Here is a 12,588-nt window from a genome sequence, read left to right as displayed (position 1 = left end):
TTTTCGTCCGTAACACGAAAAAAAAAATAAAAAAAAAATGATCATATATGCACTGGGGTCACCTCACTTGATCAATGTCCCGGCAATTCTGTATGGCTAGGGGTTATAGACTCTGCTCTTATCAATAGCTATTTGAGGGTACTTCAAAGAGGGGGCAAAGAATTTCTGGGGTAAGCATTACTAGTGGACGGATATTGCGTCCGAAACGTGGAAATTAGCCTTAATTCGATACAATACGCATTGGGGGCGCCCACTTTGCGACCCACTGTCGCGGTAATTCTTTATGGCTAGGCATTATAACAGCTACTCTAATGGATAGCTATTGGACAGTACTACAACGTGAGGGTAAAGATTTTTTGGGGTAAGTATTCTTAAAGGCCGAAATTTTCGTCCGTAACACGAAAAAAAAAATAAAAAAAAAATGATCATATATGCACTGGGGTCACCTCACTTGATCAATGTCCCGGCAATTCTGTATGGCTAGGGGTTATAGACTCTGCTCTTATCAATAGCTATTTGAGGGTACTTCAAAGAGGGGGCAAAGAATTTCTGGGGTAAGCATTACTAGTGGACGGATATTGCGTCCGAAACGTGGAAATTAGCCTTAATTCGATACAATACGCATTGGGGGCGCCCACTTTGCGACCCACTGTCGCGGTAATTCTTTATGGCTAGGCATTATAACAGCTACTCTAATGGATAGCTATTGGACAGTACTACAACGTGAGGGTAAAGATTTTTTGGGGTAAGTATTCTTAAAGGCCGAAATTTTCGTCCGTAACACGAAAAAAAAAATAAAAAAAAAATGATCATATATGCACTGGGGTCACCTCACTTGATCAATGTCCCGGCAATTCTGTATGGCTAGGGGTTATAGACTCTGCTCTTATCAATAGCTATTTGAGGGTACTTCAAAGAGGGGGCAAAGAATTTCTGGGGTAAGCATTACTAGTGGACGGATATTGCGTCCGAAACGTGGAAATTAGCCTTAATTCGATACAATACGCATTGGGGGCGCCCACTTTGCGACCCACTGTCGCGGTAATTCTTTATGGCTAGGCATTATAACAGCTACTCTAATGGATAGCTATTGGACAGTACTACAACGTGAGGGTAAAGATTTTTTGGGGTAAGTATTCTTAAAGGCCGAAATTTTCGTCCGTAACACGAAAAAAAAAAAAAAAAAAAATGATCAGATATGCACTGGGGTCACCTCACTTGATCAATGTCCCGGCAATTCTGTATGGCTAGGGGTTATAGACTCTGCTCTAATCAATAGCTATTTGAGGGTACTTCAAAGAGGGGGCAAAGAATTTCTGGGGTAAGCATTACTAGTGGACGGATATTGCGTCCGAAACGTGGAAATTAGCCTTAATTCGATACAATACGCATTGGGGGCGCCCACTTTGCGACCCACTGTCGCGGTAATTCTTTATGGCTAGGCATTATAACAGCTACTCTAATGGATAGCTATTGGACAGTACTACAACGTGAGGGTAAAGATTTTTTGGGGTAAGTATTCTTAAAGGCCGAAATTTTCGTCCGTAACACGAAAAAAAAAATTAAAAAAAAATGATCATATATGCACTGGGGTCACCTCACTTGATCAATGTCCCGGCAATTCTGTATGGCTAGGGGTTATAGACTCTGCTCTTATCAATAGCTATTTGAGGGTACTTCAAAGAGGGGGCAAAGAATTTCTGGGGTAAGCATTACTAGTGGACGGATATTGCGTCCGAAACGTGGAAATTAGCCTTAATTCGATACAATACGCATTGGGGGCGCCCACTTTGCGACCCACTGTCGCGGTAATTCTTTATGGCTAGGCATTATAACAGCTACTCTAATGGATAGCTATTGGACAGTACTACAACGTGAGGGTAAAGATTTTTTGGGGTAAGTATTCTTAAAGGCCGAAATTTTCGTCCGTAACACGAAAAAAAAAATAAAAAAAAAATGATCATATATGCACTGGGGTCACCTCACTTGATCAATGTCCCGGCAATTCTGTATGGCTAGGGGTTATAGACTCTGCTCTTATCAATAGCTATTTGAGGGTACTTCAAAGAGGGGGCAAAGAATTTCTGGGGTAAGCATTACTAGTGGACGGATATTGCGTCCGAAACGTGGAAATTAGCCTTAATTCGATACAATACGCATTGGGGGCGCCCACTTTGCGACCCACTGTCGCGGTAATTCTTTATGGCTAGGCATTATAACAGCTACTCTAATGGATAGCTATTGGACAGTACTACAACGTGAGGGTAAAGATTTTTTGGGGGTAATACGGAAAAAAGTCATATTTGCTGAAATATGCACTGGATTCAACTAGAACAGAAGAGAGCGCCATAAGTTATTTCATTTTTTCTTTGCTTGCCATAACTTAATTACAAAAAATAAATCCACCAACATATCCAAATTTTAGCTCAAGTTACTTGCATGAAAAATGCGAAGTACACTTTTTCTGATGTATTTAACAAGACATTTGCTATAATACAGATACTATAAGTTAAGCATTTAACTTAAACCTATTGTTATTTTTTAGGAACTACTTTACAGGATGCCGAGATTATGGAACGCCGTTTCAGAGTATGAATGCCAAAATGAATATTGTGAAAACGTTATTAGATAACACTACATTTAGATATAACCGGATTTGTTGGCGTAAACATTCCTGAGATGCGAATATTCGAATCTTTGAAATGTGGAATGTGTTTGATGGAGATCTAGCACATTAAATGACATTTAAGTACTAGTAGTCTAAGAAATATGGGACGCACGATCGGTCTTATTTATTTACTGTCAACATAACAATGAACAGTGCCGAATGTTGTTACTGTATGATGTGTGTTCTACTTTAATAAATACTTTATTCTTTCAAATCATTATGACTTATGATATAATTAGAATTATTGGAAAAAAACAATAACATATCGTATCTTATCTTATCTTATTTTATCTGATCTGATCTTATTTTGTATTTCCTATTATGATTTTCTTGATAGAGGGATGCTGCTCACAAGGAAGCTATTAAACCAAGAGTTCCAAATGGTGAAGTTGAAATCATCCCTTTGTAAATTTTACGGACGCGTTCATTATAAAATTGAGAATGGAAAAGGGAAATGTGTCAAAGAGACAACAACCCGACTAAAGAAAAAAAACCAACAGCATAAGGTCACCAACAGGTCTTAAATTTACCCAGAAATTCCCGGAGCCGGAGGCGTCCTTCGGCTGGCCCCTAAACAAATATATACTAGTTCACTGATAATGAACGCAATACTAATTTCCAAATTGTATGTACAAGAAACTAAAATTAAAATAATACAAGACTAACAAAGGCCAGAGGCTCCTGACTTGGGACAGGCGCCAAAATGCGGTGGGGTTAAACGGAAACCCCAAAGCGAACAAAGATGTTATCTAGTAAAAATGTATATAGTATCAAAGTATGTCCAATTGACATAGTTTTCTTTTGGTTATTGCTACTAAAAAATTACCTAAAAGAGTTTGAACATATATCTTCACATTCTGACTTTTTAAATGCCCATTTAATTAGGTGTGTGAATACATAGTTGGGACTTTCATTATATTTGGCGCTGCTTGTAAAGCAGTAGCTTAAAGTTTATGTTTGTTACCGATGTCGTTTTCTGAAAATGGAGTCAGTTTGAGTGTTGGTGAATTGGTGATTTCTTTTTTTTTTCATTATGAGTTGGTTGACCGTTATAGAATAACCGTTGCACAGATGATATCGGATATGTTTCTAATGTCGTATCTACAACCCCCTTTTCTTTCATGAATGTGACCTACCTACCGAATAAAACTATTTACCAGATTTGTTATAACATGAGCACCACGACGGGGCCACATGTGGAGAATGATTTGCTTACTCTTCCGGAGCACCTGCAATCATCCCCAGTTTTTGGTGGGGTTCGTGTTGCTTATTCTTTAGTTTTATATGTTGTGTCATGTGTACTTTTGTCTGTCTGTTTGTCCCTTTAGTTTTTAGCCATTGCGTTGTCGGTTTATTTTCGAACTATGAGTTTTACTGTCCCTCTGGTATCTTTCGTCCCTCTTTTATCATATGAAGTTATATTTTCTGGGATCCGGGCCCATCTGTCCAAAACAGAGGTTCAAAGTTGCCCATTTACGTATTTTTCATATCAATCACACATTCGGTACTCTTCGGTATATCCCTACGGCAAAGTTCCGAACCGGACCTAGCTCATTTTAAAGGTATTGTCCCAAGCTATTCCCCACTAAAATATTTTTTTGGGATCCGGGCCCGTCTGGCCACCACAGAGGTTCAAAGTTGCCCATTTACGTATTTTTCATATCAATCACACATTCGGTACTCTTCGGTATATCCCTACGGCAAAATTCCGAACCGGACCTAGCTCATTTTAAAGGTATTGTCCCAAGCTATTCCCCACTAAAATATTTTTCTGGGATCCGGCCCCGTCTGGCCACCACAGAGGTTCAAAGTTGCCCATTTACGTATTTTTCATATCAATCACACATTCGGTACTCTTCGGTATATCCCTACGGCAAAGTTCCGAACCGGACCTAGCTCATTTTAAAGGTATTGACCCAAGCTATTCCCCACTTAAATATTTTACTGGGATCCGGGCCCATCTGTCCAAAACAGAGGTTCAAAGTTGCCCATTTACGTATTTTTCATATCAATCACACATTCGGTACTCTTCGGTATATCCCTACGGCAAAATTCCGAACCGGACCTAGCTCATTTTAAAGGTATTGTCCCAAGCTATTCCCCACTAAAATATTTTTCTGGGATCCGGGCCCGTCTGGCCACCACAGAGGTTCAAAGTTGCCCATTTACGTATTTTTCATATCAATCACACATTCGGTACTCTTCGGTATATCCCTACGGCAAAGTTCCGAACCGGACCTAGCTCATTTTAAAGGTATTGACCCAAGCTATTCCCAACTTAAATATTTTACTGGGATCCGGGCCCATCTGTCCAAAACAGAGGTTCAAAGTTGCCCATTTACGTATTTTTCATATCAATCACACATTCGGTACTCTTCGGTATATCCCTACGGCAAAATTCCGAACCGGACCTAGCTCATTTTAAAGGTATTGTCCCAAGCTATTCCCCACTAAAATATTTTTCTGGGATCCGGGCCCGTCTGGCCACCACAGAGGTTCAAAGTTGCCCATTTACGTATTTTTCATATCAATCACACATTCGGTACTCTTCGGTATATCCCTACGGCAAAGTTCCGAACCGGACCTAGCTCATTTTAAAGGTATTGACCCAAGCTATTCCCCACTTAAATATTTTACTGGGATCCGGGCCCATCTGTCCAAAACAGAGGTTCAAAGTTACCCATTTACGTATTTTTCTTTCAATCACACATTCGGTACTCTTCGGTATATCCCTACGGCAAAGTTCTGAACCGGACCTAGCTCATTTTAAAGGTATTGTCCAAAGCTATTCCCCACTTAAATATTTTTCTGGGATCCGGGCCCGTCTGGCCACCACAGAGGTTCAAAGTTGCCCATTTACGTTTTTTTCATATCAATCACACATTCGGTACTCTTCGGTATATCCCTACGGCAAAGTTCCGAACCGGACCTAGCTCATTTAAAGGTATTGTCCCAAGCTATTCCCCACTTAAATATTTTTCTGGGATCCGGGCCCGTCTGGCCACCACAGAGGTTCAAAGTTGCCCATTTACGTATTTTTCATATCAATCACACATTCGGTACTCTTCGGTATATCCCTACGGCAAAGTTCCGAACCGGACCTAGCTCATTTTAAAGGTATTGTCCCAAGCTATTCCCCACTTAAATATTGTTCTGGGATCCGGGCCCATCTGTCCAAAACAGAGGTTCAAAGTTGCCCATTTACGTATTTTTCTTTCAATCACACATTCGGAACTCTTCGGTATATCCCTACGTCAAAGTTCCGAACCGGACCTAGCTCATTTTAAAGGTATTGTCCCAAGCTATTCCCCACTTAAATATTTTTCTGGGATCCGGGCCCGTGTGGCCACCACAGAGGTTCAAAGTTGCCCATTTACGTATTTTTCATACCCATAACCAAAGATCTATTTAGTCACGTGTATATGTACACCCAGATTTATATACTACAGAGTCTATAATATCGTTGCATTTTTAAATATTGAAATACCAGGGTTCTCACTGTCATCTGAGTGGTCTCACGTAGGTTTTCACCATATATTTATTCTTTTTTGGCTTTCCATAGATATTTATATTTATATTTCTGAATGTTTTTAGAGTAGCCGGCTTTAGTTTTAGTTTTATATATTATATATTAAATTAAATCTTTGATGAATCTTTGATGTCGTTTTATGGATAAAAATCGATATTACTTAAAGACAAATATGCAATTTATATAAGGGTTTATATTCGGACAACGAGAATTTAGGACAGCTTGAAGGGGCCACTATTTGCGGCGTAATTTTTCACTCCTGTTAACTATGAAAATTATACTGTATAATGATTTTCAACTAAATTTTAATATTGAACCGACTGCTAGCAACCGTCGGATATTGAATATCGAATATCGAATAACAAACCGGCATCTAACTTCACACACATATTTTAAACGTAATGGAATGCTTTTAAATTAAGTACAAGCCGCGAAATTGTCGAATTCAGCTGTTAAATTATATTTAACTAAGATTTTGCGATTTTTGGAACGTTTGAGTCTTATGCAGTTTTTTGGTTTTTAGACATATTGTCAAAATTGGCTGCTGGAAAAAAAGTGGCTGCTATCTTGATTGGTCGATAAAAGTGGCTGCCAGCTTGTGTCTGGTAATTAAGGCTTATTTCCATATTTCGGACGCAATTTTCGTCCTTTAGGAATGCTTACCCCAGAAATTATTTGCCCCCTCGTTGTAATACTACCCAATAGCTATTTATTAGAGCAGAGTCTATAATCCCTAGCCATACAGAACTGCCGGGGCAATGGGTTTGAACAAGTGAGGTGACCCCAGTGCATATCTTATCAAATTTGACTTTTTTCTTCGTGTTACGGACGAAGAATTTGGCCTTTAAGAATGCTTACCCCAGTAATTATTTACCCTCACGTTGTAGTACTGTCCAATAGCTATTCATAAGAGTAGGTGCTATAATGCCTAGCCATAAAGAACTACCGAGACAATAGGTCGGAAAGTGGGCACCCCCAATGCGTATTTTATCGAATTAAGGCTTATTTCCATATTTCGGACGCAATTTTCGTCTTTTAGGAATGCTTACCCCAGAAATTCTTTGCTCCCTCGTTGTAATACTGCCCAATAGCTATTTATTAGAGCAGAGTCTATAATCCCGAGCCATACAGAACTGCCGGGGCAATGGGTTTGAACAAGTGAGGTGACCCCAGTGCATATCTTATCAAATTTGACCTTTTTTTTCGCGTTACGGACGAAAAATTCGGCCTTTAAGAATGCTAACCCCAGAAATTCTTTACCCTCACGTTGTAGTACTGTCCAATAGCTATTCATAAGAGTAGCTGCTATAATGCCTTGCCATAAAGAACTACCGAGACAATAGGTCGGAAAGTGGGCACCCCCAATGCGTATTTTATCGAATTAAGGCTTATTTCCATATTTCGGACGCAATTTTCGTCTTTTAGGAATGCTTACCCTAGAAATTCTTTGCCCCCTCGTTGTAATTCTAACCAATAGCTATTTATTAGAGCAGAGTCTATAATCCCTAGCCATAAAGAACTGCCGGGGCAATGGGTTTGAACAAGTGAGGTGACCCCAGTGCATATCTTATCAAATTTGACTCTTTTTTTCGTGTTACGGACGAAGAATTCGGCCTTTAAGAATGCTTACCCCAGAAATTCTTTACCCTCACGTTGTAGTACTGTCCAATAGCTTTTCATAAGAGTAGCTGCTATAATGCCTAGCCATAAAGAACTACCGAGACAATAGGTCGGAAAGTGGGCACCACCGATGTGTATTTTATCGAATTAAGGCTTATTTCCATATTTCGGACGCAATTTTCGTCTTTTAGGAATGCTTACCCCAGAAATTCTTTGCCCCTCGTTGTAATACTGCCCAATAGCTATTTATTACAGCAGAGTCTATAATCCCTAGCCATACAGAACTGCCGGGGCAATGGGTTTGAACAAGTGAGGTGACCCCAGTGCATATCTTATCAAATTTGACCTTTTTTTTCGCGTTACGGACGAAAAATTCGGCCTTTAAGAATGCTAACCCCAGAAATTCTTTACCCTCACGTTGTAGTACTGTCCAATAGCTATTCATAAGAGTAGCTGCTATAATGCCTTGCCATAAAGAACTACCGAGACAATAGGTCGGAAAGTGGGCACCCCCAATGCGTATTTTATCGAATTAAGGCTTATTTCCATATTTCGGACGCAATTTTCGTCTTTTAGGAATGCTTACCCCAGAAATTCTTTGCCCCCTCGTTGTAATTCTAACCAATAGCTATTTATTAGAGCAGAGTCTATAATCCCTAGCCATAAAGAACTGCCGGGGCAATGGGTTTGAACAAGTGAGGTAAACCCAGTGCATATCTTATCAAATTTGACTCTTTTTTTCGTGTTACGGACGAAGAATTCGGCCTTTAAGAATGCTTACCCCAGAAATTCTTTACCCTCACGTTGTAGTACTGTCCAATAGCTTTTCATAAGAGTAGCTGCTATAATGCCTAGCCATAAAGAACTACCGAGACAATAGGTCGGAAAGTGGGCACCACCGATGTGTATTTTATCGAATTAAGGCTTATTTCCATATTTCGGACGCAATTTTCGTCTTTTAGGAATGCTTACCCCAGAAATTCTTTGCCCCTCGTTGTAATACTGTCCAATAGCTATTTATTACAGCAGAGTCTATAATCCCTAGCCATACAGAACTGCCGGGGCAATGGGTTTGAACAAGTGAGGTGACCCCAGTGCATATCTTATCAAATTTGACCTTTTTTTTCGCGTTACGGACGAAAAATTCGGCCTTTAAGAATGCTAACCCCAGAAATTCTTTACCCTCACGTTGTAGTACTGTCCAATAGCTATTCATAAGAGTAGCTGCTATAATGCCTTGCCATAAAGAACTACCGAGACAATAGGTCGGAAAGTGGGCACCCCCAATGCGTATTTTATCGAATTAAGGCTTATTTCCATATTTCGGACGCAATTTTCGTCTTTTAGGAATGCTTACCCCAGAAATTCTTTGCCCCCTCGTTGTTATTCTAACCAATAGCTATTTATTAGAGCAGAGTCTATAATCCCTAGCCATAAAGAACTGCCGGGGCAATGGGTTTGAACAAGTGAGGTAAACCCAGTGCATATCTTATCAAATTTGACTCTTTTTTTCGTGTTACGGACGAAGAATTCGGCCTTTAAGAATGCTTACCCCAGAAATTCTTTACCCTCACGTTGTAGTACTGTCCAATAGCTTTTCATAAGAGTAGCTGCTATAATGCCTAGCCATAAAGAACTACCGAGACAATAGGTCGGAAAGTGGGCACCACCGATGTGTATTTTATCGAATTAAGGCTTATTTCCATATTTCGGACGCAATTTTCGTCTTTTAGGAATGCTTACCCCAGAAATTCTTTGCCCCTCGTTGTAATACTGCCCAATAGCTATTTATTAGAGCAGAGTCTATAATCCCTAGCCATACAGAACTGCCGGGGCAATGGGTTTGAACAAGTGAGGTGACCCCAGTGCATATCTTATCAAATTTGACTTTTTGTTTCGTGTTACGGACGAAGAATTCGGCCTTTAAGAATGCTTACCCCAGAAATTATTTACCCTCACGTTGTAGTACTGTCTATTAGCTATTCATAAGAGTAGCTGCTATAATGCCTTGCCATAAAGAACTACCGAGACAATAGGTCGGAAAGTGGGCACCCCCAATGCGTATTTTATCGAATTAAGGCTTATTTCCATATTTCGGACGCAATTTTCGTCTTTTAGGAATGCTTACCCCAGAAATTCTTTGCCCCCTCGTTGTAATTCTAACCAATAGCTATTTATTAGAGCAGAGTCTATAATCCCTAGCCATAAAGAACTGCCGGGGCAATGGGTTTGAACAAGTGAGGTGACCCCAGTGCATATCTTATCAAATTTGACTCTTTTTTTCGTGTTACGGACGAAGAATTCGGCCTTTAAGAATGCTTACCCCAGAAATTCTTTACCCTCACGTTGTAGTACTGTCCAATAGCTATTCATAAGAGTAGCTGCTATAATGCCTTGCCATAAAGAACTACCGAGACAATAGGTCGGAAAGTGGGCACCCCCAATGCGTATTTTATCGAATTAAGGCTTATTTCCATATTTCGGACGCAATTTTCGTCCTTTAGGAATGCTTACCCCAGAAATTCTTTGCCCCCTCGTTGTAATTCTACCCAATAGCTATTTATTAGAGCAGAGTCTATAATCCCTAGCCATACAGAACTGCCAGGGCAATGGGTTTGAACAAGTGAGGTGACCCCAGTGCATATCTTATCAAATTTGACTTTTTTTTTCGTGTTACGGACGAAGAATTCGGCCATTAAGAATGCTTACCCCAGAAATTCTTTACCCTCACGTTGTAGTACTGTCCAATAGCTATTCATAAGAGTAGCTGCTATAATGCCTAGCCATAAAGAACTACCGAGACAATAGGTCGGAAAGTGGGCACCACCGATGTGTATTTTATCGAATTAAGGCTTATTTCCATATTTCGGACGCAATTTTCGTCTTTTAGGAATGCTTACCCCAGAAATTCTTTGCCCCTCGTTGTAATACTGCCCAATAGCTATTTATTAGAGCAGAGTCTATAATCCCTAGCCATACAGAACTGCCGGGGCAATGGGTTTGAACAAGTGAGGTGACCCCAGTGCATATCTTATCAAATTTGACCTTTTTTTTCGCGTTACGGACGAAGAATTCGGCCTTTAAGAATGCTTACCCCAGAAATTATTTACCCTCACGTTGTAGTACTGTCTATTAGCTATTCATAAGAGTAGCTGCTATAATGCCTTGCCATAAAGAACTACCGAGACAATAGGTCGGAAAGTGGGCACCCCCAATGCGTATTTTATCGAATTAAGGCTTATTTCCATATTTCGGACGCAATTTTCGTCTTTTAGGAATGCTTACCCCAGAAATTCTTTGCCCCCTCGTTGTAATTCTAACCAATAGCTATTTATTAGAGCAGAGTCTATAATCCCTAGCCATAAAGAACTGCCGGGGCAATGGGTTTGAACAAGTGAGGTGACCCCAGTGCATATCTTATCAAATTTGACTCTTTTTTTCGTGTTACGGACGAAGAATTCGGCCTTTAAGAATGCTTACCCCAGAAATTCTTTACCCTCACGTTGTAGTACTGTCCAATAGCTATTCATAAGAGTAGCTGCTATAATGCCTAGCCATAAAGAACTACCGAGACAATAGGTCGGAAAGTGGGCACCCCCAATGCGTATTTTATCAAATTAAGGCTTATTACCATATTTCGGACGCAATTTTCGTCCTTTAGGAATGCTTACCCCAGAAATTCTTTGCCCCCTCGTTGTAATTCTACCCAATAGCTATTTATTAGAGCAGAGTCTATAATCCCTAGCCATACAGAACTGCCGGGGCAATGGGTTTGAACAAGTGAGGTGACCCCAGTGCATATCTTATCAAATTTGACCTTTTTTTTCGCGTTACGGACGAAAAATTCGGCCTTTAAGAATGCTTACCCCAGAAATTCTTTACCCTCACGTTGTAGTACTGTCCAATAGCTATTCATAAGAGTAGCTGCTATAATGCCTTGCCATAAAGAACTACCGAGACAATAGGTCGGAAAGTGGGCACCCCCAATGCGTATTTTATCGAATTAAGGCTTATTTCCATATTTCGGACGCAATTTTCGTCTTTTAGGAATGCTTACCCCAGAAATTCTTTGCCCCCTCGTTGTAATTCTACCCAATAGCTATTTATTAGAGCAGAGTCTATAATCCCTAGCCATACAGAACTGCCAGGGCAATGGGTTTGAACAAGTGAGGTGACCCCAGTGCATATCTTATCAAATTTGACTTTTTTTTTCGTGTTACGGACGAAGAATTCGGCCATTAAGAATGCTTACCCCAGAAATTCTTTACCCTCACGTTGTAGTACTGTCCAATAGCTATTCATAAGAGTAGCTGCTATAATGCCTAGCCATAAAGAACTACCGAGACAATAGGTCGGAAAGTGGGCACCCCCAATGCGTATTTTATCGAATTAAGGCTTATCACCATATTTCGGACGCAATTTTCGTCCTTTAGAAATGCTTACCCCATAAATTCTTTGCCCCCTCGTTGTAATTCTACCCAATAGCTATTTATTAGAGCAGAGTCTATAATCCCTAGCCATACAGAACTGCCAGGGCAATGGGTTTGAACAAGTGAGGTGACCCCAGTGCATATCTTATCAAATTTGACTCTTTTTTTCGTGTTACGGACGAAGAATTCGGCCTTTAAGAATGCTAACCCCAGAAATTATTTACCCTCACGTTGTAGTACTGTCCAATAGCTATTCATAAGAGTAGCTGCTATAATGCCTAGCCATAAAGAACTACCGAGACAATAGGTCGGAAAGTGGGCACCCCCAATGCGTATTTTAT

This window comes from Mytilus trossulus, unplaced genomic scaffold, assembly GCF_036588685.1.
Source record: "Mytilus trossulus isolate FHL-02 unplaced genomic scaffold, PNRI_Mtr1.1.1.hap1 h1tg000128l__unscaffolded, whole genome shotgun sequence".
NCBI lineage: Eukaryota > Metazoa > Mollusca > Bivalvia > Mytilida > Mytilidae > Mytilus > Mytilus trossulus.
This window is presented reverse-complemented; position numbering follows the sequence as displayed.